General features: G+C 39.6%; 1 protein-coding gene across 3 annotated transcripts in view; it reads left to right on the top strand.

Moving 5' to 3' along the window:
- Positions 1 to 25,576, top strand: part of CDK14 (cyclin dependent kinase 14) — a 563,325-nt gene that overhangs the window by 223,000 nt on the left and 314,749 nt on the right. The window lies entirely within an intron of this gene.

The following is a 25,576-nucleotide window of genomic DNA, read 5'->3' as shown; positions in this document are numbered from 1 at the left end:
TCGGGTTTGATAAAAATACTTTCGCTTCAGGATGTAGGAGCTTATACAAAATGCTTTGGAGAAGTTATTTTATAGAAAGGCACTGAGAGCAGTGGTTACTGTCCCTATTGCCAGGGGACATGGGGAAGGTCCCGTGGGTAAGGACTTGGTGAACATTTCCAGAGCTGCCCATGGCGCCTGCACAGTTTCTTCTCAGGCTAGCGGCCATCTGCTTCTCTTATCTCCAGCCCTCACCTTGTCATCCACCATGTCAGCACTTAGCTCTTGACACTGCCCTTGTCTTTTCTCCTGAGAAGTAATAGGGTAGTGAGATTGTAGGGTTCAGAATCACCAGGCCTGGGTATAGCTTCAGTTCTGCCACTTACTGTTTAATGGGCTTATTTCATTTCAGATTTAATTCATATCCTATAAAGACCTATGCTTCCAACTACGAGTTGATTGATGGTGGAAACCACCTCATTTCTAAGATTGGTGAAACCACTAAGTAAACAATGGCTATAATGTGAATGCCATGCAAGGGCTCTGGGGCCATCGTTCTTGAACATTCCACACATCATAATCCCTTGGGAAGCATTAGAGCATGAGTCCACACAGATTCCAGGGCTCACTCAGGTATGCTGAATCAGAATCTTTGAGGCTTAGGTACACAGATCTCATTTTTTTATTTTTATTTTTTATTTACTTTTTTAAAATATATTTTTTTTGGCGGCGGGGGGGGGTGGGGAAAGGGAACAGGACTTTATTGGGGAACAGTGTGTATATCCAGGATTTTTCCAAGTCAAGTTGTTGTCTTTTCAATCTTAGTTGTGGAGGGCACAGCTCACCTCCAGGTCCAGTTGCCGTTGCTAGTTGCAGGGGGCTCAGCCCACCATCCCTTGAGGGAGTTGAACTGGCAACCTTGTGGTTGAAAGGATGCGCTCCAACCAACTGAGTCATCCAGGAGCTCAGTGGCAGCTCAGGTCAAGGTGCCATATTCAATCTTAGTTGCAGGGGGTGCAGCCCACAATCCCTTGCAGAGTCAAGGAATCGAACTGGCAACCTTGTGGCCGAGAGCCTGGACTCCAACCAACTGAGCCATCCAGGAGCTCTGCAGCAGCTCAGCTCAAGGTGCCATGTACATTCTTAGTTGCAGGGGGCGCAATCCACCATCCATTGCAGGAGTTGAGGAGTCAAAATGGCAACCTTGTGGTTGAGAGCCCACTGGCCTATGTGAGAATCGAACTGGCAGCCTTTGGCATTAGGAGCACGGAACTCCAACTGCCTGAGCCATCAGGCTGGCCCTCGATCTCATTTTTTTAGTTTTGAAGTTTGAAATCGCTATTCTGGGGACACAACAAGAATTATAAGGCATTGTATCTACATTATGTTTGTGTTCAGTTAGAAAATAAAAAGATTGTGAGTGGTACAGTATGTAGACAGTATGTAGACAGTATGATGGAGTTAATTTTTTCTTTATTTGGTTGATGTGAATGGAGGGTAGTCTAGATAAGACAGCATGGGATTGGGTGTCCTTGATTTATTCTTGGGTTTGAGAGTTTGGGTAGAAAAATAGCAGATAGTCTGATCAGTATAGCAAGATTTATTGTAGCATACCTATCATTAGTATGGCTTCAAAACATATATAATGCAAAGTAGCTCTTTTATGTACAAATATTCCCTTCCCACCCCCACTTCCCACCTAAAGCTGGTAAGATTTTTCAAAAAGGACTTAAAAATAGATCCAGCCATTTTGGTTAAATTTGTTTCTGTTGTGAAAATAAAAGCCCTCATACTTTGTATAAATTTGAGTTGCATCTCCTTTCATATTCCTTTAAGAATGTGAAGTTTGGATACTGCATAATAGTTCTTATGATCTTAACAATTTAAAACCTTTTAGATCAATTTACCCAATTGCCTTGTTTCAAAACTGTTTAGGCTGTGACTGAAAGACTCCTTGGTGGTAATCAAATCAAGTATTAGCTCTTGATGTTTGTCCTTTCATGTTCTTATGGTCAGAAAGATCAATGACTTTCTGAAACTTATTTTAAGGGCTTTTACAAGTAAATGATCTGAAAATTAGATGTACTCAATTACAGAAAATTGTATCTCTACTTTATATCTCTTATGTAGCATGTACGATTAATGTATTTTCCTAGAAGTCACTTTGGAAAAGATAATAATCAACAATACTAACAGGCATTCCCAGAACAAAGCCATAATTATCACAGGTTCAGTTTATTTCAACAATGGCAGTATGTGTGACATCTAGATTGACTTGAAGATTAGTAAAAAGCAAGTGATGCTAAAGGCGGAAGTGTAAAGACTGAGGCATGGGGAGTGCTCAGTAGGATTTTGTGTGTAAAAACTTGTGATTTTTATTATGTTATGACTATAATGAGAAGACATTGGAGTAATTGTGAATAAATTGAAGAGTTTGTTTTGTTTGTTTACGATGAAATGGTATACCTGATTGAAGTTTTAAAAGACTACTTTGCATTTGTATTTTCAGTAGACCAGAAAGAAAGATGTTGCTAGATTAAATTAGGGTCACAGTATGGAGATGGGGAAAAACAAATGGAGTCTGGATATTTTTTTCGGCGGGACCACTCACTAATGGATCTTGTTGCTGGATTGATGCAGGGTGTAAGGGTACAATAGGAATCAAGGTCAACTCCTACATTTTATTTATTTAGCAATTACTGGAATATGATATATTATGGGAATAACAGATCTGGGGGGAAATCCAAGATTTATCAGTCAGTTTGAGATGTGTATTTGGCAGCTAGATGTGTAAGGCTGATGGTGTTCAAGGAGACACCCAGGCTAGAAGGAAAAACTGGAATAGATGGTCTTCAAAGCCAAGTAAATAGGTGAGATCACCTACAGAGTGAATGCAGACAGAGACGAGGGCTTAGGACACAGCCCAGTGTTTAGGCAGCAGGCATAGGAGAAAGGAGGAAGAGGAGGGAGAGAAGGAGGAAGCAAAGGTGAGTGTTATGGTAACAAGAGATAAACAAGTGAGTAAAGACATTGAAGGAGAGAATGATCCATTTGTCAGGTGTTTTTAAGAATTAGAAATTGACTAGAAATAATGAAAGAGTGAATGCCAAAGTGAAATGGGTTGTAACCAAGCAGGAGATGATCGAAGGAATCGGCAAGGATTGGCGTCTCTCTGAAGAGCACCTGAGTAATGGTTGTTATGGGTTATTAAGAGTGGTAGGTGGGGATGGAGAACTTGAAGTCAAGGAAGAACTTTTTAACATGATGTTAGGGTATATTTGATGGGAATGATCTGGTAGAAAGAGAGGAAGCATAAGTTATGAGAGAGGACAGACAACTGCTGGAAGTTGAAAGAGAGGGGATTGAATTTCCCCACAGTGGATGGCAGAGACTATGAGTACGGACGCCTGTTCTATATTGGAAGACTTTGTACCAAGACAGTGCTAATGAGAGTCAAAGCTTCTTGTAAGCAGGAAAGTGCTGTATAAATGTGATGTGATCCCATCATTCTACAAGTACTTCCATGATTACTGCTTGCTTTCCATCCATACCTCTCCTCCTGTCCCTTTCTCACCTTCTACCAAGTCACATACAATACTGAGAAGAGGGTTAGGGTAACAAGAGATAAACAAGAGGATAAAGACATTGAAGGAGAGAATAGTCAAATTGGTCAGTACAGCACAAAGTGTGTGTGTGTGTGTATTTTGTGTGTGTATTTGTGTGTGTGTGTATTTGTGTGTGCGTGTATTTGTGTGTGTGTGCATGTGTGCGTGTAGTGTAGTGTGTTTCTCCAACCATGAATAGCAAGTAGAATGTTTACCTCTTTTGGATTACAGGCTCTTGAAATCTGATGTAAGCAGTCATCCCTCCCCTATAAGGAAAATACAAAGTCATGAAAATCAGCACACATTTCAGGGGCTTCTTGGACACCGATGCTTTCCTGTGGTCCTCAGATTAAGACTCACTTCTTGAGTTTAATGAAATACTGAGCCATTTTTCTCAGTCCTACAGACTACAGCAATGGTAATTACTGGGCTCTGATCAAGCGCCAGGTTCATTGTGAGAGAAAGTTTCTATGCCATAGTGCAGTACGCTTCTGCAAAATATTGTTTAGTAATATTTACAAATGAAATAAAATTCTAGAATGCAGAATGATAAGCTTAGTGTGTTGAAACATGATGTCAGAGTCATTACAGATTACACAGAGTCACAGATGGGTCAGCTGCCCTCTCCCATCAATGCTTCTTTTTTGTTGACTTCTGGTTTCATAGTCAAATGCTGGAGAGGTCATCTATGTAGTTGAGAGAGGCATGTTGGGCCCAGGGGAACATGGCCAGAGTGTCAGAGAGGGGTTTAGAAGTCGAAAGAGCCCTGTCCTTCTTTGACTTTTTTTTTTTTTTTTTTTTTACTGGATTTTGCCTTTCAGTTTCCTGCTTACCCCCAGTCAGGGCAGTTAGATTCTGAAGGATGTGTGGACACCTTCTCTGGTCTGATGGTGTGCTTGGGTTTTACAGAATGAACCTTAGATTTACAGATTCTCAAAACATTAGTGTCCAAAGGCACATTGAACACCTTTTAGTGTGGTGATTTTAAAGCCTGGATGGGTTGCATTTAAGAATTGCGGTGGAGAGGGGAAAACTTGTGTTGTTTAAAATATCCTGTATAGTATGACTTTTGTTGCTGTAATAGAAATTACAGGCAGACACACTCCAAAATCCTTTTGTCAGTGGCGGATATGCCACTGGTCAAGTGAGAAAGTTTTGTAGAAAATTGAAGAGAAAAAAATGTTGAGATCTTGTCCATCTATTCGTTGAAGAGGTAAGAGAAGGAATCAAGCATGTCCCAGTGGTAAATTGACTTAGCCAGCGTTGCATAGCTAATAGTGTAGAATCGAGACTAGTGCTTGGTCTCCAGAGTTCTAAACCTGTGCTTTTCCCTCTATGCTGATGGCCGTGGCTCCCTACAAAGTTCATTAGCCATTACGAACAGTCCTACTGTTCCAGTGTGGTGGAATCCACAGCAAGACAGTATGCTAGTGATAAAGCTTGTAAGCAGAGAAGCCCATTTGCTTACTTCCTCCCACCCCATCTGTTCTTTTCCCTGGGATACATACCTTAACGGTCTCGACTTATTGCGAAGTGTTTCTCAAGATTCAAAAATGAATGACACATTTGTGCCTCAGGATTTTTAGAATGTCTTGTAGAAATCATGTATTACACGTAAGAAATAAAGACTTGTATTTTCTGGTAATCTTTCAAACTTCCTCCAAATGATATTACTGAATGCTGGGCTTACTTCCACTTATCTAGTATAAACTACTGGTTTCAGTGAAATGTAATTTATTACAGACAATAGAATTTGAGGCATGGTTTTCATTCAGAATCAAAGTGGAATATGTTACCGAATGCTTGTGAATAGTGAATTTTTTTCCCTATTTGAAATTCTTTCTTAACATTATAGTGATTCTTCATCCCTCCTTTCTGTACTGACACACGGGTTTGCTTGTTGGGACATTCAGTCCAACATACAGCAACCAGCATTTATTGTATGTCTAGTGTAGACATCTGGAACAATATTAAAAGAATGAAGGGTGGGAGTGAAGCTGACTGTCGTTTAAACTTTGGGATAGATGGAAGAGAGACTGGAAATAACTTGTTTCATAGGACAGGCTACATCTATTTTCCATCTAAGAAGGACTGGCTGTCTTATTACCTTGTCACTGTCACTGAAGCTGTCAGCCTTTCAAACCGAGATGTTCTTTTCTCCTATCTTTTCTAGCCTAGCAACTCCCTATCTTCCTTTCAAAGCCCCATTTTATTTTAAACAAGTGAAGAAGATAGCTGTGTAGTTATCTCTCATTGGGGAGATGGTCAGATTGATTTTCAAGACCCAAGGGATGACCAGAGCTCAAGTCCTACTTGTCATTTGAACAACAAAGTTTGGAAAAGTCATGATCCTTAAAAATAAAAAAATAAAAAATGTATAAGAAGGATTATAGTTTTCTTTAAAGCCTTTGTGATTTGCCAAGAGCATCCAACAGATTGACCAGAAGAAGACATTCTCCTAAAATTATAAAACTCCTTTTTGATATATTGAAACTTAGGTAGGCAGGGAGAATCAGAATAAAAATAATTTCATGTCTTTTAACTGTGGTTAAAAGGATGGCCTCTCCCATCCTTCGCTTTGCTTGGGAAGGGCTGCTGGGTGGGGAATTGAAAACAAAAGGGAAATTTGTGGCCTGAGTTCAGAGTAGGACAATGTAGAAGCTCTGAAGAGTTGCATGAATTCAAACTGAGTCAGACCGCTTAACAAATGGATTCTCATATACTGAAAAGTATACAGCTGGTCTCCATTGAGAGCTTTAACTAGTACTGTGTTTGTAAAAATTCTGAGGGATTTGTCTTTACTTTTTCATTGACACTATGTCTATTTAAATTAAAATGCAAGTGAATAAAGACAAGATACAAGAGAGTACCCCTCCACCCCGCCATCCCCCCGGCCCCGCCCACACACTTGCTGGCATAAGTATAAGGGAAAGAAAAAGGAGGAAAGGCCCATAATTGAGGTTATCTGCCAGCTGAGATTATGATGGATCTTTTGCTTTTTACCTTTTGAAATTGTGAAAGCATTTTTTTCCCATGAATATATTATTCTTATTTAAAATAAAAGTCACAGGGGATTTTAAAAGTAGTGAAACTTCTGTGTGGTACTGTAATGGTGGACACATTTGTCAAAACCCACAGTGTTCAACACAAAGAGTGAATGTGATCTATGGACTTTAATTAATAACAGTGGCCACTAGCAGTTCATCTATTGTAACAAACGCAGCACATTAATCAAAGTTGTTAATAGGAGAAATTGTGGGAAGGGTGAGGAGAAGAAGGGGTATATGGGAACCCTCTGAACTTCCTTCTCAGTTTTCCTATAAACCTAAAAAGCTCCTCTAAAAAAAATAGAGTCTATTGTTTAAAAATTAGAGTAGTAGAGTATTGTTAAATTTTTGATGGTTGCTGAACATGTTGCTGAGTTGCTGCTGTTACGGCACTTCACCTGGTAGACTAAGAGAGTTTTCATTGTACCTACCCAACTACCAACTTTCCCCAGCGGTACAGAGGGAACTGGGAGGAGTAGAAGATGGACTGTGGTTAATCTAGGGTGTTTCTTATATCCCTAGTTGTCCCAGACACCTGCTTTGGGGAAAAAAGGAAACTCAATTTTATGGAATGTCACTCTGTGCTGGGTGTTTCACAGGGCCTCGGCCAGCCTTCTGATACAGATTTTATTATCCTTGTGTTCTAGATGAGGAAGAGCCTGAGCAAGGTCACAGCTAGCAGAGACCAGAGCTTAACATTCAGACCCAGCCCACCCTATGTTCTTTTGACTTTTTCTAGTGCTAATGCTTAATTATGCACTCCCCCCATTTAGCACCTTGACTTTATGTATTTTCCCACAAGGTGCCATTTGATCCTGTGAAAGTATCATTTGACACTAATGTGAGGCATCTGACTTCATTTTCTTTATTCTTGTCTAACGCTCCTCACACTCATCGGAAGGCCTGGTGAAGGGTTTGCAAGAAGCCGTCATAAGGTGGGAAATGTTCATTGAACAGCGCGTGTGCAAGAGAAGGCGGTGAGAATGTGTGCCAGAAAATAATTTGGTAATAACAGCTAAGGAAGACAAGGCAGAAAGGAAGGGGGTTAAAAACAAGTGTCGCCGATTAGAGAAAGCAGCGTCCTCTAGAAAAGGCTTTTTTTTTTTTTTTTTTTTTGTTGAGAGCCCACTGGCCCATGTGGGAATCGAACCGGCAGCCTTCGGAGTTAAGAGCATGGAGCTCTAACCGCCTGAGCCACCAGGCCGGCCCTAGAAAAGGCTTTTCAAACAAAGAGACGTCTTTCCCTCAGAAGGACCAGTATGTGTCGGACAAAATCTGACAGTTAAGCACACACATCTATGTGCATCTGTACGTCCGTACACATACACGTGCACACCGCTGGCACTCTATTGCATAAGTTGGTATCACAGTTAACAAGTGGCAGGTACTGAACACTCTTCTAAGCAGAAGCAATGGTTAGGACCTGGAATCCTGCTTTGGAAACCTCGTTAATCCTTCTGTTAGTGTCTGAGTTGGATGAGAGTCTGGGAGAAGCAGCATTATGGCCTTTGCTGGGTTGTAGATCTTTCACAGGAATATCAAATACCCTTGTGACCAATGCTGCTTTTCCTGGAGAGATTTGCACAGCGATGGGGATTTTCCCACTTGGTTTTATTGGGACCAAGATATTATTATTGCACTGTAAGGAGGGTTCTGTTGTTATTTATGTAGTTTGATTGTTTTAAATAGAGGAAAGAAATTGTAATAGCTCCTTAAATTCACATCTTCTTCAGTAATAATGGGAGCTATTGATGTTTGGTTAGATTGAGGTTGTATGAATTTGATATAAACCAAAAATCGGCACCAAATAATGCTGTTTCTCTCTCAGCTCTAATATTTCGGCTTGCTAGTCATTTGTTGCAGTCTTCCTTTCCTTCAGAAAGTCCATACTTATAGCTCAGTGAAAGTCATCTATACTTAGAAATTTGATTAATGGCTTGCCGGTTTTATTTATTAAAGTTAATTGATGGTGATAGTCTTAAGTTGCGGGGAATGAACAATCTCCATTTCAGTAGGTTGACCTTGCACCTATGGGAGATACTTGTACAGCTCTAAATTTTAAGCATATTGTTTGTTAGGAAAAACAACCTATCGAATCGTATTCTTGAGTGAAAAGCATCCTGGGTGAGAAAGCCACTGTAGCTCTGGTCTCCTTAGTGCTAGGATGGTGGCAGGGGATTTACGGACTCAGACCTGTTGCAAGGGTGTCTGAAGTAGGGGCCCCGTTTCCTGGGAGTGAAGGCATTTCCCCTGTGCTTAAGGGAGCCAGGAGCAATCTATTGAGAACGTTCTGGTTTGGAAGCCAAAGCCCACTTTCTGATGAGAGGGAGGAAAATCCTTGTAAAGAACTAGTGTGTGTGTGTGTGTGTGTGCGGGGGGGGGGGGGGGGTGTTCCATAGCCAGGAACTAATCTGGATGGCTCTTATATTATTTCTGCCTCAGGTGATGAAGTTTTTAACTATGTTGTGTCTAGGATAGTTTACTTTTTATTGAACTATATCACATCCCCAATCTTTTATTGCTATACCATCTTGCAAACTTTACTAAGCAAAAGGGAAGAGTTTTCATTCTACTGTCACAGAGCTACCAAGTAATAATTTTGATTTTGTAGTTTAAAATGTAATAGATTTCTCAAAAAATATTTCCATTGCGCCTTGGCCTTGCAACAGGCATTAACAGAGCAATAGGCCGATAACAGGTGTATTTATGTTTAGCCAAGAGAGTTTGAAAAAATTAGAAAAGCACTTTAATTGCTACTTGCATAGGCAGTTAATACTGGAGACTGGAGAAAGTTGACCTATGGAAGTGTAGTTAGGTTCAGGAGCTGGAAAGGTGAATTTGAAATCTGTTTTCAATAAACCCTGACTTTGACAAGGGAATTTAACTTCCAGGGATCTCAGTTTACAGAATGAGGGGTGTAGTCTAAATAATCTGAAAGCTCCCTTTCAGCCAACATTGTGTTTGTCTGGAACAGAGTGTGAAAAGAGCACTGGTCTGGAGTTAGGAAGTGGTCTCTTCCTTAAATGAAGGATGAAGCTGAATTATCTTCTCAGAACTTCTAGGTAGAAAATTCCCTATTTTCCTGCTTAGGTTCATGTTTTATTTGCACCAATTTTCAGAAAAGATAGTGGAAATGATCAAGTTCCATTTCTAAGCTCCAGAACCTCTCTGAAGTCAACAAGTGATGGATAAGAAAATCTCAGTTCCATTTATGTATAAGAATATCATCTTTTTGCCTGCAAGTCATAGATGACCTTCACTCATATGGTTTAAATGAAAAAGAAATGTATTATCTTACACAATTAGAAGTCCAGAGGAAAGGTGGGGCTCCAGATGCTGTGTGACAACCACTTCCTCTTGCCACGTCTTTACAGGTCTCTCCTTAGTATTAACTTGTATGTAAAATGGCAAACCCACGTCAGTTGTACAATGGCAGCCTGTGGCTGAATGCTCCCTTGTCCATGAGCAGCAAGGAAAGAGAGAGAAACCTCAAGTGTAGAAGTCTTTTATTTTTCTCCTTAGCACTTATTGCATTCTAACAGACTACATAATTTTACACACTTTTTAAACTTTTGATTTATTCCTTTGGTTGTCTCTCCCCGGCAAAAGATAAGCATCATAAGGGAAGGATTTTTGCAATTTATGTATTTTGTTTACTGATGTGTCTCCAGTGCCTAGCTCAGTACCCCTTATATAGTAACTGCTCAATAAACATTTATTGAATGACTGAGTTCTCTTAACATTTTATAAATAAGTATTGCATGACATATATCTTTGAACTTTAAAACTGCATATTCTATATTTTTGAAGATTTTTAAATGATAGTAATTACAGTATGTAAAGCTGGTTAAACAGTTTTGGATATCAGTGTTCTTGTCCCACTTTTTAAAAATGTTTCATTTTATTCCTCATGTTTTAAAATCATTAAGTGGAAATATTATTTTCTGGGGCAAATTTCCATCAGAAAATTGAGTAAGTTCCTTATTTTGAATCCCTTTTGTAATCCATTTTTTCCCTTCAAAATGAAGAAAACCAGCAGGAAATAACATGTCCAATTTATAATGTACAATGTGTAGGAAAGCAGAGATTGTTTTTACTAGCTCTTTTCTCGTGCCATTCATTTGAATACATTCCCAACAAACCTTCTCATAAGACTTGTAGTAAATTATTTTATTTAAAAAGCAAGTAATTGGCACCACTCAATGCTAACCTTTTATTAGACATGTACATTTTCATTTCAGTTAATATAATATCTGTATGAATTTTTCTGGAAAAAACTGAAATGAGAATTGTTTTTTTCCCCTTGGTGACATTGTTATGTCATTGACCTGGGTAGCAGGTAGTAATTTTGTTTCTATCTATTAACTTCTTCTCTCAAGTTGTCACTGGAATAGTACATTCAGGTGGTTACTTTTATGTGCAAGGACTTCTTCTTTTCGGATGGTAGACCATTCTATGTAGTCCTGTTGGAGAAGTCTTCCAGAGTTCTGTTTAACCCTCCTTTCTTCTTCGTATACAAAAATAATTAAGCTCCATGAAAACCTGAGAAATGGGAACACAAACCTTTGTCTCAAACCTTGTCCCCATTACTTCCCTTCAGACATTTTGTTTCTTAGCCAAAATAAACTATATAAGGAATGTAATATTTTCCCCTTTATGACTCTTGTTCGTTCCCCACACTCAAGTTCTTCAAGCTTAGAATGTTCCATCTCCTTATCGCATCTCCACGGTTTCTTCTGGAACCACTCTTAGGAGCTGTATTGTACGATTTCCATCCACTCTTTGCTTCAGCAGGGAGTTCTCTCTTCTCCCTCTTCTTTGACTTAGTATTTCAGTTGTTCTCTTGGTATTCTCTCGTGGTACTTACACGACTGATGGTCGTAGTTACTTATATGCTTCTCCCCCACTTGAGTGTAGAAGTTAGGCTTAAAGTAAGGAGCTAGGTAGGATTCTTCTTTGAGGTGACACAGTATGTGCTGTTGCTGAATATTCTCTACACTAGCTCCAGAAATGTTAACAGGAGTTCCATCTCCGTTTTCCCAAAGCAGCTCAACAGTATGCTTTCATCAAACCAAGCAGTACCTCGGGTGCTAAAAATAGGAAGGAGAAATCTCTTTATTGACTGAGGAAGCAAGTAAAAAGGAAAAAGATACAAACACAGCAGTTGCCTGGTCTCCCACGCCAGGATAGGTTAGGACTATGACCTGGACAGAGGGTAGGTGTGGCCAGCTGTGGGTGGGCTCAATCATCACCTGGTTGGGCTCACTGCTTGTCTTGGTTTTCTGAGGTGATACATTGGGAGACAAATATACATCATCTGAGTAACCAAAATGGCACCCCGCAGTCTCATGTTGGGGCTCAGCCTCTATACAGACTGCTGCTCTGCCATTTCCTCTCTTCTTTCCCCTTACCCTTATCAAGAGCAGTTTGCTTTCTGGCTGGTCCATTTCCCCAAAGCTGTTATATATGAATGGGGGAAGGGCAAGCAGGACCTTATTTCTCATTACCTTCTTTCCTTCCAAGACTCTGTCAGAAGATTTGACAGGGGACTAGAATTATTGCATTGTTTTTAATGGCTACCCATTTTTTGTTGTTGCACGGATGTGTCATATTTTATTTAACCAGAACACAATAAATGGATACTCTAGATTATTTCAAAATTTCCATCGTTTATTGAGAGCATTGACGAGAACATTCTTAGTAAGTTATCTTTGCTTATTTCTGCATCTATGTCTATAAATTCCCGGGAGAAATGCTGGTACAAGGGCTATGAAGAATATTTTCCTTTTTGATAGATGTTTACCAGTCTCTCCTCCCACTCCAATAATATCTGACCTCAAATAATGTATGAGTGTATTTATTTCCTGACATCCTTGTCGATATCAAATATTAATTTGGATTAATTTGCTCTGCATTTCATGCTTTAAGCTTTCTTCCTGATGGTTGTCCTCCTCCCCAGCCAGTCCTTCTGTTTGTGTGTTGGGGTTGGGGTCTGTCAGGCCAGAAGCATCACCTGTATGGACTTTACCTCTGCAGTTTTATGCTAGGAGCCTGGCATGATGGCCTGAGAATCAGAGACTTGGCTCTAGGCCCAGCTTGGCCATAGGCTCATTGTTGCTGCCTTGAATAAGTCCATTTTGTTGCTTTAGTTCTCACTTTCCTAGGATGTAAGTGTCAAATGTTTACTTGACATTTTTCTTAAGTTTCTGAGAATGAATTGCAGAAATAGAGGGCTAAAGAGGGGAAGCTGGGTACCAAATTATGTGATTTTTCACAGTCTTTCTGGACCATAATATTTTTATCTGAAAAAAGTACATCGATTGGACTAAATGTCCTCCAAGTTCTGTTTAGATCTATCTGTCGATGAATCTCTATTCAAAATGACTCGGAAAAAAATAGTCCTGTGCTTGTATTCCTAAGGGGTCTTTATTCCATCTTGTTGGTTTCAGTGGGTTTTTGAGGTCAACATTTGAAATGGTTATACTTTCATTTCTGCCTGTTCTTCTTTGGTAGAAACTGTGATCTTCTTGTAATAAATACTTCTTCCTCGTTCTCCTTCTAGTCCACTTTCTTACTCTGTTGATTTGTGGGATTCAGAAACTCACTTTGAATGGTTGCTTCCAGAGTCCTCATAATTGGTAATTTACTCGTAGCTTACATAATCCAAGTCATATTGGATTTTCACACGACACTCAAATATTCAGAGATCACAAATTTAGAGGTTCATCAAATAATAGGCTATGAGAACATCTGTCACTCTGGGGGGACAAGGAGGGTGGGGAACCGTAGCAGTGATGTCTTGTATGAGGGGCCAATTGTGTATCTCCAGACAGACAACTTTTACCCACATCTTGCTATTCTAGAAAAGCCAAACTCATGCATTTTATGTGAAATCCTCTCTTTTCTAAATATTTAATAAATTTCTAAAACATTACACAAGCCAAACAAACCATGTCTGTGGGTTGGATTTCAGTCTGCTCTAAACCCAGCTATGGTTTAGAACATCTTCCTGCTCTCATTGATACTGCCTTATTGTTTATGAGCGTATCTCATGATGGGTATAATGTTAGGATGTAATTTTAGTTTCTATCATGACCTTTTAAAAATAGATTATAATCTCAAACAAATTTGTAGCCATCTTCCCATAATTTGAAACATGAGTGGAGATAAAATCATGCCTTTTTAGTTATTGCATTAGTATGCAGCATGTCTTTCACCTACTTACTGAAAGGAAAACTCCTAATGATGTCCTGTAGGATGTTTCTTTCCAAAACTCAGTGAACTGTATTGCCCGGTGTTTGTCAGTAATGACAACAATGAGAATGGATTTATTTCCATCAACATATCCAGGCTGAACTAACACATTGCAATAAGATAACCAATCTGTAGCACAGTGTAATACCAGACTACTGGAAGATCACTTCAGGATTTTATTTTTCTCGTTTGTGCACACGCTTTTCAACCTGCACTTAATAGGCATGTTCTATAAACTCAGCACTGAATCGAGTGCTGTGAGTACAGCAGGAGTTAAGAGCAAATAATGACTAAGTGGGGGATGCAGACAGGTAGAAATAGGTCATCAGGTAATTATAACACAGGACAGGACAACTCACGGTGCCAGGGGACTGAAAGAAAATGCTTCTAACTTGAGACTTCCAAAGCAAATACCAAGTTAAGATCTGAAGAGATGGCAGGAATGTGTGGGGCTCAGAGGCTGTGGGAGAGGGGAGAGATTAGACCACATCCTACAGGTCTGACAAGACATGGTGAATTGGAGATCTGCAAGAAGCACCATACGGCCGGAGTTCCGAGTCGGGCAGTGGTGGAGGAGCTGACGGGAGAGTTTCATCAGGGGCCCTGTTGTGCGGTCCTTGCAAGTCCTGTTAAACAGCCGCTGAAAGGTTTTAGGAAATGACTTGATCAGATAAAGGCAATTTAAGAAAGCCAACTTGAACAGCAATTTCCTTTTTAGCTCTTTTCTTTACTTTTTACTTTAGTCCAGGTGGTGATGCTGCAAGGGAACAACTGACAGATATATCTGATATATCTGCTGTCTTTCTGGTCTTCTTAACTTCGGGCTTTAATTACCTCAGCACCTGAAAGGGGAAGATAAAGGGAAACCATGACCACAGCAAAACACTGGGAGCAAAGACAGGAAAACCAAGACAATGAGAGAAATAGACGATGTTTTTATTATTTTCCCTCCTTCTTCCGCCTCCCCCCCACCCCCACTCCAGTTCAAGCCATTCTTTCTCAGTCTAGTTGTGTAGGACACAGCTCCCTGGCCCATGCTGGTATTATGAGCCTTCTGCTCCCTGCATCTGAGGTAGTCGGTTGCCAGTCGTAGGTTGGCTGCTTACGGCAGCTCACCGCAGCTCTCGCTGGCTGTAGGCTGCTCACGGCAGCCCAGCTCCAGGGAGAGCCGTTGTTCACAATCTTAGCTGTAGAGGGCGCAGCATACTGGCCCAGTGGGAATCTAACCAGCGACCTCAGCATTAGGAGCACGGGGCTCCAACCACCTAAGCCACCGGGCCTTCCCAACGATGCTTATTTTGATTACAGAAACAGAATTGTACTGTGTCAGGCATCAGGAGACCGGGATTTGAGACCTGTGGCCAAATTTCGGTATAGTTTATTTTCCAAGTTGTCAAATGAAGGTTTGGGTTAGTTGCTCTTGAAGGTGACACTCTGCTTTACAATTCTGTAAGGAATTGTTTCAGTTGTGCGTGATGAGCCCATCACCCTGTGTACAAAGTCCAATCACAGATGTATTTACTGCACTAAGATTTTACATGTATGTGTATGTTTGTGTGTACATATACTGTATATGAAACAGAAAGAAATTTTATTAGAAAAGGAAATGTGGGCCAATAGAAGGTAGAATACATTTGAGAAAACAATGGCAATGCCAATAACAGGTGGACCTTCACCTAGTTCACAGGAGCTGCCTTCTTGTATGGAAAGGCAGCTTGTTTGAGCAGGAGCTAGCGTCAGTATCAGACACAAGTGTAGGGACAGAGACACTAAGAAAGATTTCCCCATGGTCACAACATTGGAGGCTCAAAGTGTCAGGAGTCAAACCGTTTCCGACCTAGATGAATGTATAATCAAATTAGCCCTTCCTCCAGTTTCACGGGTTCACAGTGCTGGACAGAGGTGTGCAAGATTTCTGGGAAATTTGAGACCATATTAGAGAAACTATTTTCCTTCCCCTTTGTCATTTTCTTGCTTGGCCATTTGTTTGTTTGTTTGTGTTTTAACTACCACGTTAATCTGAAGTTACCTTGCTAATTTAGAGACATAAAACATATAAGGTACAAATTCATTTCTTATACTTTACTTATATAGTTACCATAGTAGACAAATGTTTTATCTTAAGTAATAGTATAGTACAGTGCATGAGCTCTAGCATTGCTAAGGTGATGCCAGTTTATGACAAGTAGATAGTGACTTTAAAGAAGATAATATGAGACTCAATAAAAATTTAAAAAAATTCTTCTTATTTTTTTTTTAATGAAGTAGCTTCTCTGATGTAGAAGAGATTTAGCAACATTGGGAGGAAGCTTTCCTTAAACTCATTAAATAACATTTTGTCCATATAACTTTGCATAAACAGTTTTGATTTTATCATCATAGGCCTCTGAATACTGAACACTCTACCCTTTATGTTGGTATATTTGTTTTTCTTTCTTGTGTTTGTATATTTCCAAACAGAGACAAGTCTCTTTCATTTGCTGCAGTAGCTGAAAGATTGTGAAGCAAGAGAAAGGAGAGCGGAAACTGGGGTTTGCCAGTCTTGCCACCATACATGGGAAGGCAACCCCTGACTCGATTCTTAATTGCCTTTCTTAGATTAAATAATTTGTAAAACTCTGAACATCTGAGTGGTGCCAGAGTGGGCCACGTGTTGTGTATTCACCTATGGAGCAGCCCTTGGACACAGAGCTGGAGGAAGCACTGGTGGGAGAGGAGCAAACTGGGACTGAGTGCGCCAGCGACCGTTTCATAGTGGCCGAGCTCACTCAGGGCTGAAAGGGACTTTGGCGCCCACCAGAGCCCCTGCTGATCAGAGGCAGCATGAAGGACTTCGGGGCCTTGTCCAGGCCTTGGGATGGTTTACTGAGCTTCCTCTTGGGGTTGTAGGGTGAAGGTGCCGTGACGGCCTGAAAGTTACCTCATGCTGTGAAAAACGCCGGGCTCTGTGCACTTTCCACTGCATTATACTGTAATTTGTCATTTTTATAGCTTTGACTGCTGTACAGTCAAATGAAGGCGTGGTATGTTTATAATTCCAATTCAGGGGATAGTCAAGGGTAAGAATTAACCCCACCAAAATTCACATTCATTCCTTACAGTCTTGTGCCCCTCTTCCCTCTGTGCTTATGACCTGCTCCCACTGTGTCCTGACTTCTGCTGCTGTGCAGTTCTCACAGCACTGATGCTGACGGCAGGCCTTTTACACAAAACCTTACCTTTTTACAGCTTTTAGAAACTGTTGCGGGGTTAGAAAGGCGATGTAATCACGACATTATCAACATTTTATTCATACTGAAAAACTTTATGAGCTGACATTTTTGGGGTTTTTGAACTGAACAGGAAAAAAACTAAACATATCGAAATACCACCAAATTTTCAGAATAAAGAATTTTTCTCTGCCTTCTAGCTCAAGATTTTCTATCTTTCAGTGGAGTCTATCACAATGGCTGTGTGTGTGTGTGTGTGTGTGTGTGCGCGCGTGCACGCACGCAAGAGAGAGAGAGAGAGAGAGAGAGAGAGAGAGAGAGAGAGAGAGACCAGGGAAATGAACTGATCGATTGACTTGCTGTTTTGTTTTGTTTTGTTTTTAAAGATTTTATTGGGGAAGGGGAACAGGACTTTAATGGGGAACAGTGGGTACTTCCAGGACTTTTTTCCAAGTCAAGTTGTCCTTTCAATCTCAGCTGTAGAGGGTGCCATTCAGCTTCAAGTTGTTGTCCTTTCAGTCTTAGCTGTGGAGGGTGCAGCTCAGCTCCAGGTCCAGTTGTCGTTGCTAGTTGCAGGGGGCGCAGCCCACCATTCCTTGCGGGAGTTGAAACCGTCAACCTTGTGGTTGAGAGGACGCGCTCCAACCAACTGAGCCATCTGGGAGCTCAGCGGCAGCTCAGCTCAAGGTGCCGTGTTCAATTTTAGTTGAAGGGGGTGCTGCCCACCATCCCTTGTGGGAGTCAAGGAATCGAACTGGCAACCTTGTGGTTGAGAGCCCGCGCTCCAACCAACTGAGCCATCCGGGAGGCAGCTCAGCTCAATCTCATGTTCAATCTTAGTTGCAGGGGTTGGAGCCCACCATCTCTTGCGGGACTCGAGGAATTGAACTGGCAACCTTGTGGTTGAGAGCCCACTGACCCATGTGAGAATCAAACTGGCAGCCTTAGGAGTTAGGAGCATGGAGCTATAATCGCCTGAGCCACCGGGCCGGCCCTGACTTGCTGTTTTGATTTATTTGCTTGTGCTGCAATGTAACTAAGTACTTAAACACACAACACACATGCACACACACACACACCCCCACACATACACCATAAACATACTACCCATTCCTCCACTTCAAAACCATACACAATGGGTTTTAAACTTTAGGATACATAAGCATTAAATAGAAAACTTGGTTGAAATACAGAGTATATGCTTCATGGGGACTAAAATTCTGTCTGTGTCTCCCCTGTGCCCAGGGATTGGCATGTAGTAGATGTTAAATAAATATTTGCTAGATGATGTTTGAGTCCCATCCCATCGATTTGGATGTGGTCGGTTTGGGATAGGAGCTAATGAATTTGATATGAGGCACACCAGTTGGCTTTGATGTGGGTGGCTGAAGTACCACACACTGAGAAGCACCTCGTGGCAGTGGCTGTGATGACAGGAACGGCCTCCTTCCTGACAGAGGAGGTGGGCAGATAGAGTCTCTTGTGTGGAAATATGCTGCAAGATTATTCTGCTTTGGGGAGCAATCTGACTGCTCCACCACTTTACTGGTATCTTGCAAAGTCGTGTTCTGTGTGCAGGATCTTATGCACTAGGACGTGGCAGAGAAAAGATTTTCTGACTTTAGATTTATCTTTATGAAAGAATGTAATAATAGCTGTTCATATAAGGAGAGATTGATTTAAGTCTAGTAAGACAGTGATAGCTATTATGATACATATGTTTTTCTTAACCAGAAGACATAGGGACTAGGTACCAAACCACACTTTTTTTTATTACATACTTTGTAGTATTTTTCTCGAGTCTACATGTAACCCATGTGTAACACAGTGTAAAATAGTTCAAATTGAGCAAACTACCTAAAAGCTTTTAAACCTAGTTTTTACAGCCAGACAAAAAAAACAACTCTTCTGTTATCCAGTTTCCTACTAACCCTTAGCCCCTAAGTTGTCTCTTTTCCATCTTCAAGACAGTACTTGGAGCATAACCATCACGGTCCCCAAGATTTGTTTCAGCAGAAGTTCCTAGCAAGATGTTTCCATTCGAGAACCACATTTGTGACATTCACATACTACCTGCATATGCTTGGATCCTTCCAGGTTAGCTAGAGCATGGAAAGGCAACTGGACGGCCATTTACAGGTTCAACCTGGAGTAACTGGAGACAATAAAACTAGGAATCTTTTGCAGTGAGAAAATTAATCTTGATGCAAGGAAGTAACTATTTGTATAAGAAATAGTTTCAGCATTTTGTGTTCATGTATGACATTAACAGGGCCTGCAGTGTTCCAGATAGGAAAAGAGACGCTGAGAATGCAAGGATTTGTACCAGTACCTGAGTAAGGAGGGCCTAGCAGTGAAGAATCACACTGCAGTCATAATTATTCATTACTGTAATTGTACTGTAGTTGCATATTGTTCGGTTAAACATCTGTATGCCTTTTATCGTGTTATTTCAGTTCTCTTTAGCCAATTCACTTGCAATAAAGAACTCCAGATACCTCTCTTCTTTTATTATAAAAGGAGCATATTTTTATCAAAAACAATTCAAATTATATACAAACTTACATGTAGAATTAAATTGTTTCAATATCCCTCCCCTCTGCTGTAACCATAGTTTGATGAAGAGATTTTTCCAAACTTTTTTTTTTGTTCTATGGCATGTGGTAGATTAATTGGTTTGAGCTTTAACAGTGGTAGAAGCAACAATGCATTTGTGAAAAAGTTAGAATTGCTTTGAACCAGGTAAATTCTTTTAGTTTTAGAACCATTAGAACCTGTGAAATTGCTGTGTTAGGAGGTCAAAAATGTCAAATACTGGCAGTTTCATGTGGTTAGACTACACTAGGAGAGTAATTTGTTCTTTGGAGTGATTTAGTAAGCAGTCGATGTCGTCATGTGAAGCTGTAATGTGGAAATAGGCCCCAGGTTACTGCTCTTTGCCAGTAGTCAAGGGGTGGACAAACAGGTATTGATGGCAGGGGAGTGGTTGTGACTGTACTTTCCAATACCACATTTCAGGTCTGTGATGCAGAAATTAGGAGGGGAGCAGTGCAGGAGGAATATGTTCTGGGATTGAATTCGTTTCAAAATAGAAAAACTCAGCTCAGGAGCAAGGAAAAACGGTGGACTTTGGATGGGTATCAAACAATTTGTGGGATATTTATAAGGTATCCCTAACCAGTTTTATTATCTTGCCACATTTGGATGACATCTGGTGAACGAAAGACATGTCTCTAAATCCTGAATGTGATTTTAGCTAAATCAAGTTTATATGATGTCACATTTGTTTTAACATTGTGTTTTGGGTGAGCTATGAACTCTTTCCCCCACTTGACTCTTTGTAAGTGTGTGGAAAGTATAAACAGCAAAAATGGTGTCAAAGATACAATTCAATTTTTTAACTTGATTTTTTCACCTTTTCCTTTAGTAGTTTATGGTGTGTTTGTGTGTGTGTGTGTGTGTGTGTGTGTGTGTGTGTGTGTTTATATATCATTAAGGGGAAGGTCCAGTGCAGAGTGGAACCACAGGGTTTCTCTTACTATGTTGCCAAAGTAGGCAGCATACCTTACAGAAACATACACAAGTTAACCTGGAGCTGTGTATCCATTCTCAGGGTACACAAATGTATGTTACTTTCTCTGTCTTGACCATCTACACATCACAGACGCAAACAAGCAATCTTGTCTTTTCTCAGTGTGTATTTTTGTTGTTGTTGTTGTGGTTTGCTCCTAAGATTTTCCCATTCAGAATATTTTAGCTATGAAAAGATTCAGAATCCAATGGCAAGTAAGTGAGATAGAACTTTTCATTGAAAGTAAGTAGTTTTACTATTTCTGGTATAGCGAATTTTAGTAGCCTTAAAGCTCTCTAGCTGTGGGCTTGAAGAAAAAGTTTATCTATTGCAGTTATAGCTTGAGAAATGGTTGCTTGAGATATGGTTGGTTCCTTGGGTTTAATGGGTAGTAATTTTTGTCTTCTAGAAAAGTTTGGTAGCAGCCCCTCCAGTGTACCCCACTGAAAAAGAACACATTAAAAAATATGAGAGGAAAAAAGTGAATGTACTGTTTCTTTCCATAGACTGAAGGAGGAATGAGCAAGGATGGGTTGTGTTTATTTGTGATCTCCCCTTTCCTAGTAGGATGTCAAATAAGGACCAAGAAAAGTACCTGAAATATTAAAGAAGGGTTGTGTTTGTCTTTTCTTTATTAACGTTGCTTTTAAAAATAACCACTACAGTGAGAACCTGATAAAATGAATAGACTCTGAATTTTTCCATTAACTCAAAATTTATTTTAATCATGATGAGACTGGAGTTTAGGTGGAATTTCTCTCTTCCAAATTGGAGTGGAAACTTAATATGTTTATTCTCAAAGTGAGAGGTCTAGGTTTCAATAAGGCTGATGGGTAGATATCTGAATTCTGTTACCAAACTAAGGGAGGACTTCCTGTATCCGTCTGTTATACTGGGACTTTATCAGAGGCACAGTTAATTTTATGCACAACGCTGTTTGTCTGTTTTTGTATTGTTTCAGCATCACCCCAAAATTATTGTTAGAATTTTCACTCTCAACCCTAATTACAAGTCTTTTACATCGTGTACAATTATACCTTTTCAAGCCTCATCAGTGAAATGAATTTAAAATGTTGCCATATGTTTACTCAGAATTTGTGGGGAAACCAAGCATTCTGGCATTGCTAACATGAGTGTTACAGGATTTGTTTTGTATGTAAACGATGAGAAAATAACATGTGGTGTATTTGTGATATCATTAGGACTACACGGAATTTTGTTTTGACAGTGTTTGTCTTAAAAAAGGAGACATCCTGGCACTAGGACTTGTAGGTGTTAATCGCTGGGCTGACTGGGCAGCCCAGGAGACAGCAGGCATGACAGTTCTCTGGCATCTTGCTGGGAGCAGTGGCTGCTGCATTGGCAGCCTCCAGTTTAATCAGGTCTGTCACCTACCCCGATGTTGGTAGAGATTATAGATGGTTTTTTGCTCCTAGGTACCATTTTTCTGCCATCAGCTTTGAAATTAGTGGCCCTATCCTTTTCCAAATGTGAATTTATTAGGTTCATCTCAAAAGAAAGAGGGCTTGCTTTCAAAAACAGATATTGGTATTTATTTAACTGATAGTGTGTTTTAAATGTATTTAGAAATCTCAAAAGCTGTAATAGTTGAGGCTTATTTAGAATGAAATGCAGAGGCTTTGAGTCTTCATGCAGGAGTGGTTAAAATTATCATATAAAAAAGATACCACTTTTTTCTATAATATTAATTGCTGTCAGGAAAAAATATTTTTTTCCCAAGATGAGTGATGGCAGGAATTTGATTTTACTGAAATTGCAGGAAAAACACAAGGGGAAATGCTAGGTGTGAAGATGAAAAGTGAGAAACAATTTAGGTGTAAGTGGTCAGAGAAGAAAGGTGGTGATGGGGGAAAAAGAAAAGAAAAAAAAAAATTCCAAGGCAAAAGATCCTCAGGGGATGAAATTCTCAATGAAGTGTAAGCTTCAGTCCCTTTTTGGAGTTGTTGCTGATCAGGATGGAGCATCAGTAAATTTGACAAGTTGAGGGATAACTTGAAAAATGAAACAGGACAAGATTGCAAATGATATTATATAACACAATGACAAAATTTGCCCTCACAAAGCCAGGTTCCTTTTCATACAACATGAGAGTCGTTGGCGCTTAATTCATTTCACCTACACATGTTCCTGCACAAACTCGATGTGAAGTACTGTTCCTGGCCATTATTTTCAAATATCCCGTGGTGCTTTGAAATACTGAGATCTGAGGATGAGTCTGCCTCAGAAGACTAGTGCAGCAGCAGGTGTCTTTTTTAAAATTGCCATTTAATGTGTCCTTGTAAATGTCCGTTTTTAAGATGAGCAAATGTGAAGTTGATCCCCAGATTAATATTTGAACGCTAGCTATTTTAAAAAAAGCTTTAATTGTTTAGAGCTGATGGAGTGGTTGAATAAATAAACGAAGGAAGAGTGTAAATTATTGGAACTAACGAGACTAAGCTGTCATCAGTCTATTAATGGCTGTTCCTTCAAAGTGCGTATGCTGTGATTTTATTATAATTTTTGAAATTATTTCCTCATGCACAGTAATGTACAAAGCTCAGATAAAATAAGTTTGTAGATATTTTTACTAGAAGGTTTTTAGTATGTAAAATTAACTTGCCCATGCCTTCCTTTCCTACTATCAACATCTCTCACCAGAGGGGGTACATTTGTTAAAATTGATAAGCCTAATTTGGCAAATCATTATTACCAAAAGTCCATAGTTTACATTAGGGTTCATGCTTACTGTTATAAATCTTTTTTTAAAGATGTAGTCTTGCAGTATTGTTGAGTATCAAGGGTTCAAGTTTTGCCCAGGGCCACCAATGCCAGTAATCAGGTTCTGAATGACTGACTAAATGAATGATTGATTATAGGGTCTCGACAGAACACATGCAAAACATTTTTCTTTTTTCTCTCCAAGTTGTATACCAAAGATCAAAATTAAAGACAGAGAGTTACTAAAATGAATAACAATGATAGAGGAAGCTTCTGTTATTTGAGTATTCTACCTGAATGGTCTTTGATGTAGAGGGAACTCATTCTGTTTATTTCTAATCTTACTGAGGGATGAAGAAGAGTTTATTTTTAAATTAACACTTATAATATATAAAATGCTCTTATGTTAATTTAATAAGGGTTTTGATTTTGATTATTTGATTAAATGGGGTAGTTGCATGGTTCATTATTTTTTACATTTTTTTCTGTCTTTTATGGTTCTTTTATTACACAAAGTTAGAAAGACGTAAGACTAAATCCACTTATTATTTATTAATAAGTAATATCTTACAATCATATTTCATTTTTAAATTATGTTCCATTTTTCATAATTTGTTGTAGAGAGATAATCCTAAAGAAATATTGTTTAAAAGCTCAGTTATGTCTTTTGTGGTTTTATTTATAAAAACCCAAATCTTAAACAGTGTAATTTTTTTTTTCTTTTTTGAGATGAGCAGCGCCACACTGAGTCTGATTATGGAGGTGGGATTGTCTTGTTCCTTTTTTCAATCAAAGGAAAGGAGTCTTCTGTGGGGGAGAAATGGAATTCAAGAGGCAGAACCAGCTGTTCCTTTCCCAGATTTTGAAATTGCCAATATTGTTAGCTGGTCTTTGGGTTTTTGGAGGTGTGGATATCAAGGGGCCCTTATGTTGAAAATGAGTGTCCTCTGTCATCAGACTGCTATCCAGGGCTAGTGCTGGTCTCAGAGTAAAAGGTTGGTAGATCAGACTTGAGGAAGATCTGCCAGATGACAGCAGGCTCTTTTCTCATTCAAGGAATTGAGTAAGCCCCTGCCCCATATGGGACAGGGTGTGTGTCTGTCTGTCTGTCTTTTTCTCCCCACCCCCATACTGGAGTACTTAAATGAATGACATTCAGTAAATTTATTGTTTTGCTACTGTTTAGCAGGCCTTGATCTAGGACAAGGGGTCTGGAGGAGAATGAATGATGGCTTCCTGATCTTGAATCTTCTCACTCACACGCCTCCAAAAATCATAAATCCACCAGAAAGAGGAAATAAAAGCACACATGACCCACACCTTCAAGAGCATTAGGAGACTCAGTAAGCTTGTGATTGCAGAGAATGGTACAGGGGAAGCTTAAAAGAGATTTAAGAAACTGTGACAACAGTGGAGGGGCATGTGAGACTTAGACAAGGCACAGAGAAATCACTTCAGAAAGAGAAAGCTGGGACTCATATAGTTCACAGCACTGACTGCAGGAAAGGAGATCAAAAGTGAGTGGGACTGCAACTGTCAGCCATTGGAAAACATTACTTTTGGGAGAGATTCAGATATATAGGAAAAGGGTGGTACCCCTTGAAGACAGGCAGTGAACGTGAACAGGGAAAGAAAAGGGAGAAATTAAGGATCCTGTAGAAATGAAAAAGAAAGAGGGCACCCCACACTCTTCCCTTTTTCTCCCATCAGCACCATCAATAAAAACTGCCTAGAAGAAGGAAGAACTGATGGAAGAGACACCCCTGAAACTAAGAACACAGTCCATTGAATGAATAGAAATAGAACAAAGTGGTCCACATGTATACAAAAGTGTAAAAACAATAGAAAATATAAATCATTGCATTTCTGCTGATAAAAAATGCTTTTTAAAAAATCAACCATGAAATTAAAGAAAACTGTATCCAACCCTATAATCTAAATTAAGTATTAATGTAGGCTCTTGGGTATATGAATCAAACAAATACAAAATTTAAGAGAAGAGAACCAGAAAAAACAAAAATGAAATGAGAGTTAATTGAACTCCTGGGAAATATAGAAGAAAAGATAAAATCAAATTGGAAATGAAGACTAAATTGCAAGATGCCCGAGGGAAAAATAGATTCAAATGATTGGTGACCCAATATCATTAATATTTACATTAAATGTAGATGGTCTAAATATCAGTTAAAA

Source organism: Rhinolophus hipposideros (assembly GCF_964194185.1).
Source record: "Rhinolophus hipposideros genome assembly, chromosome: 18".
NCBI classification, from domain to species: Eukaryota; Metazoa; Chordata; class Mammalia; order Chiroptera; family Rhinolophidae; genus Rhinolophus; species Rhinolophus hipposideros.
Note: the sequence above shows the minus strand (reverse complement) of the source record. Positions and strands in the feature narration are given on the sequence as shown.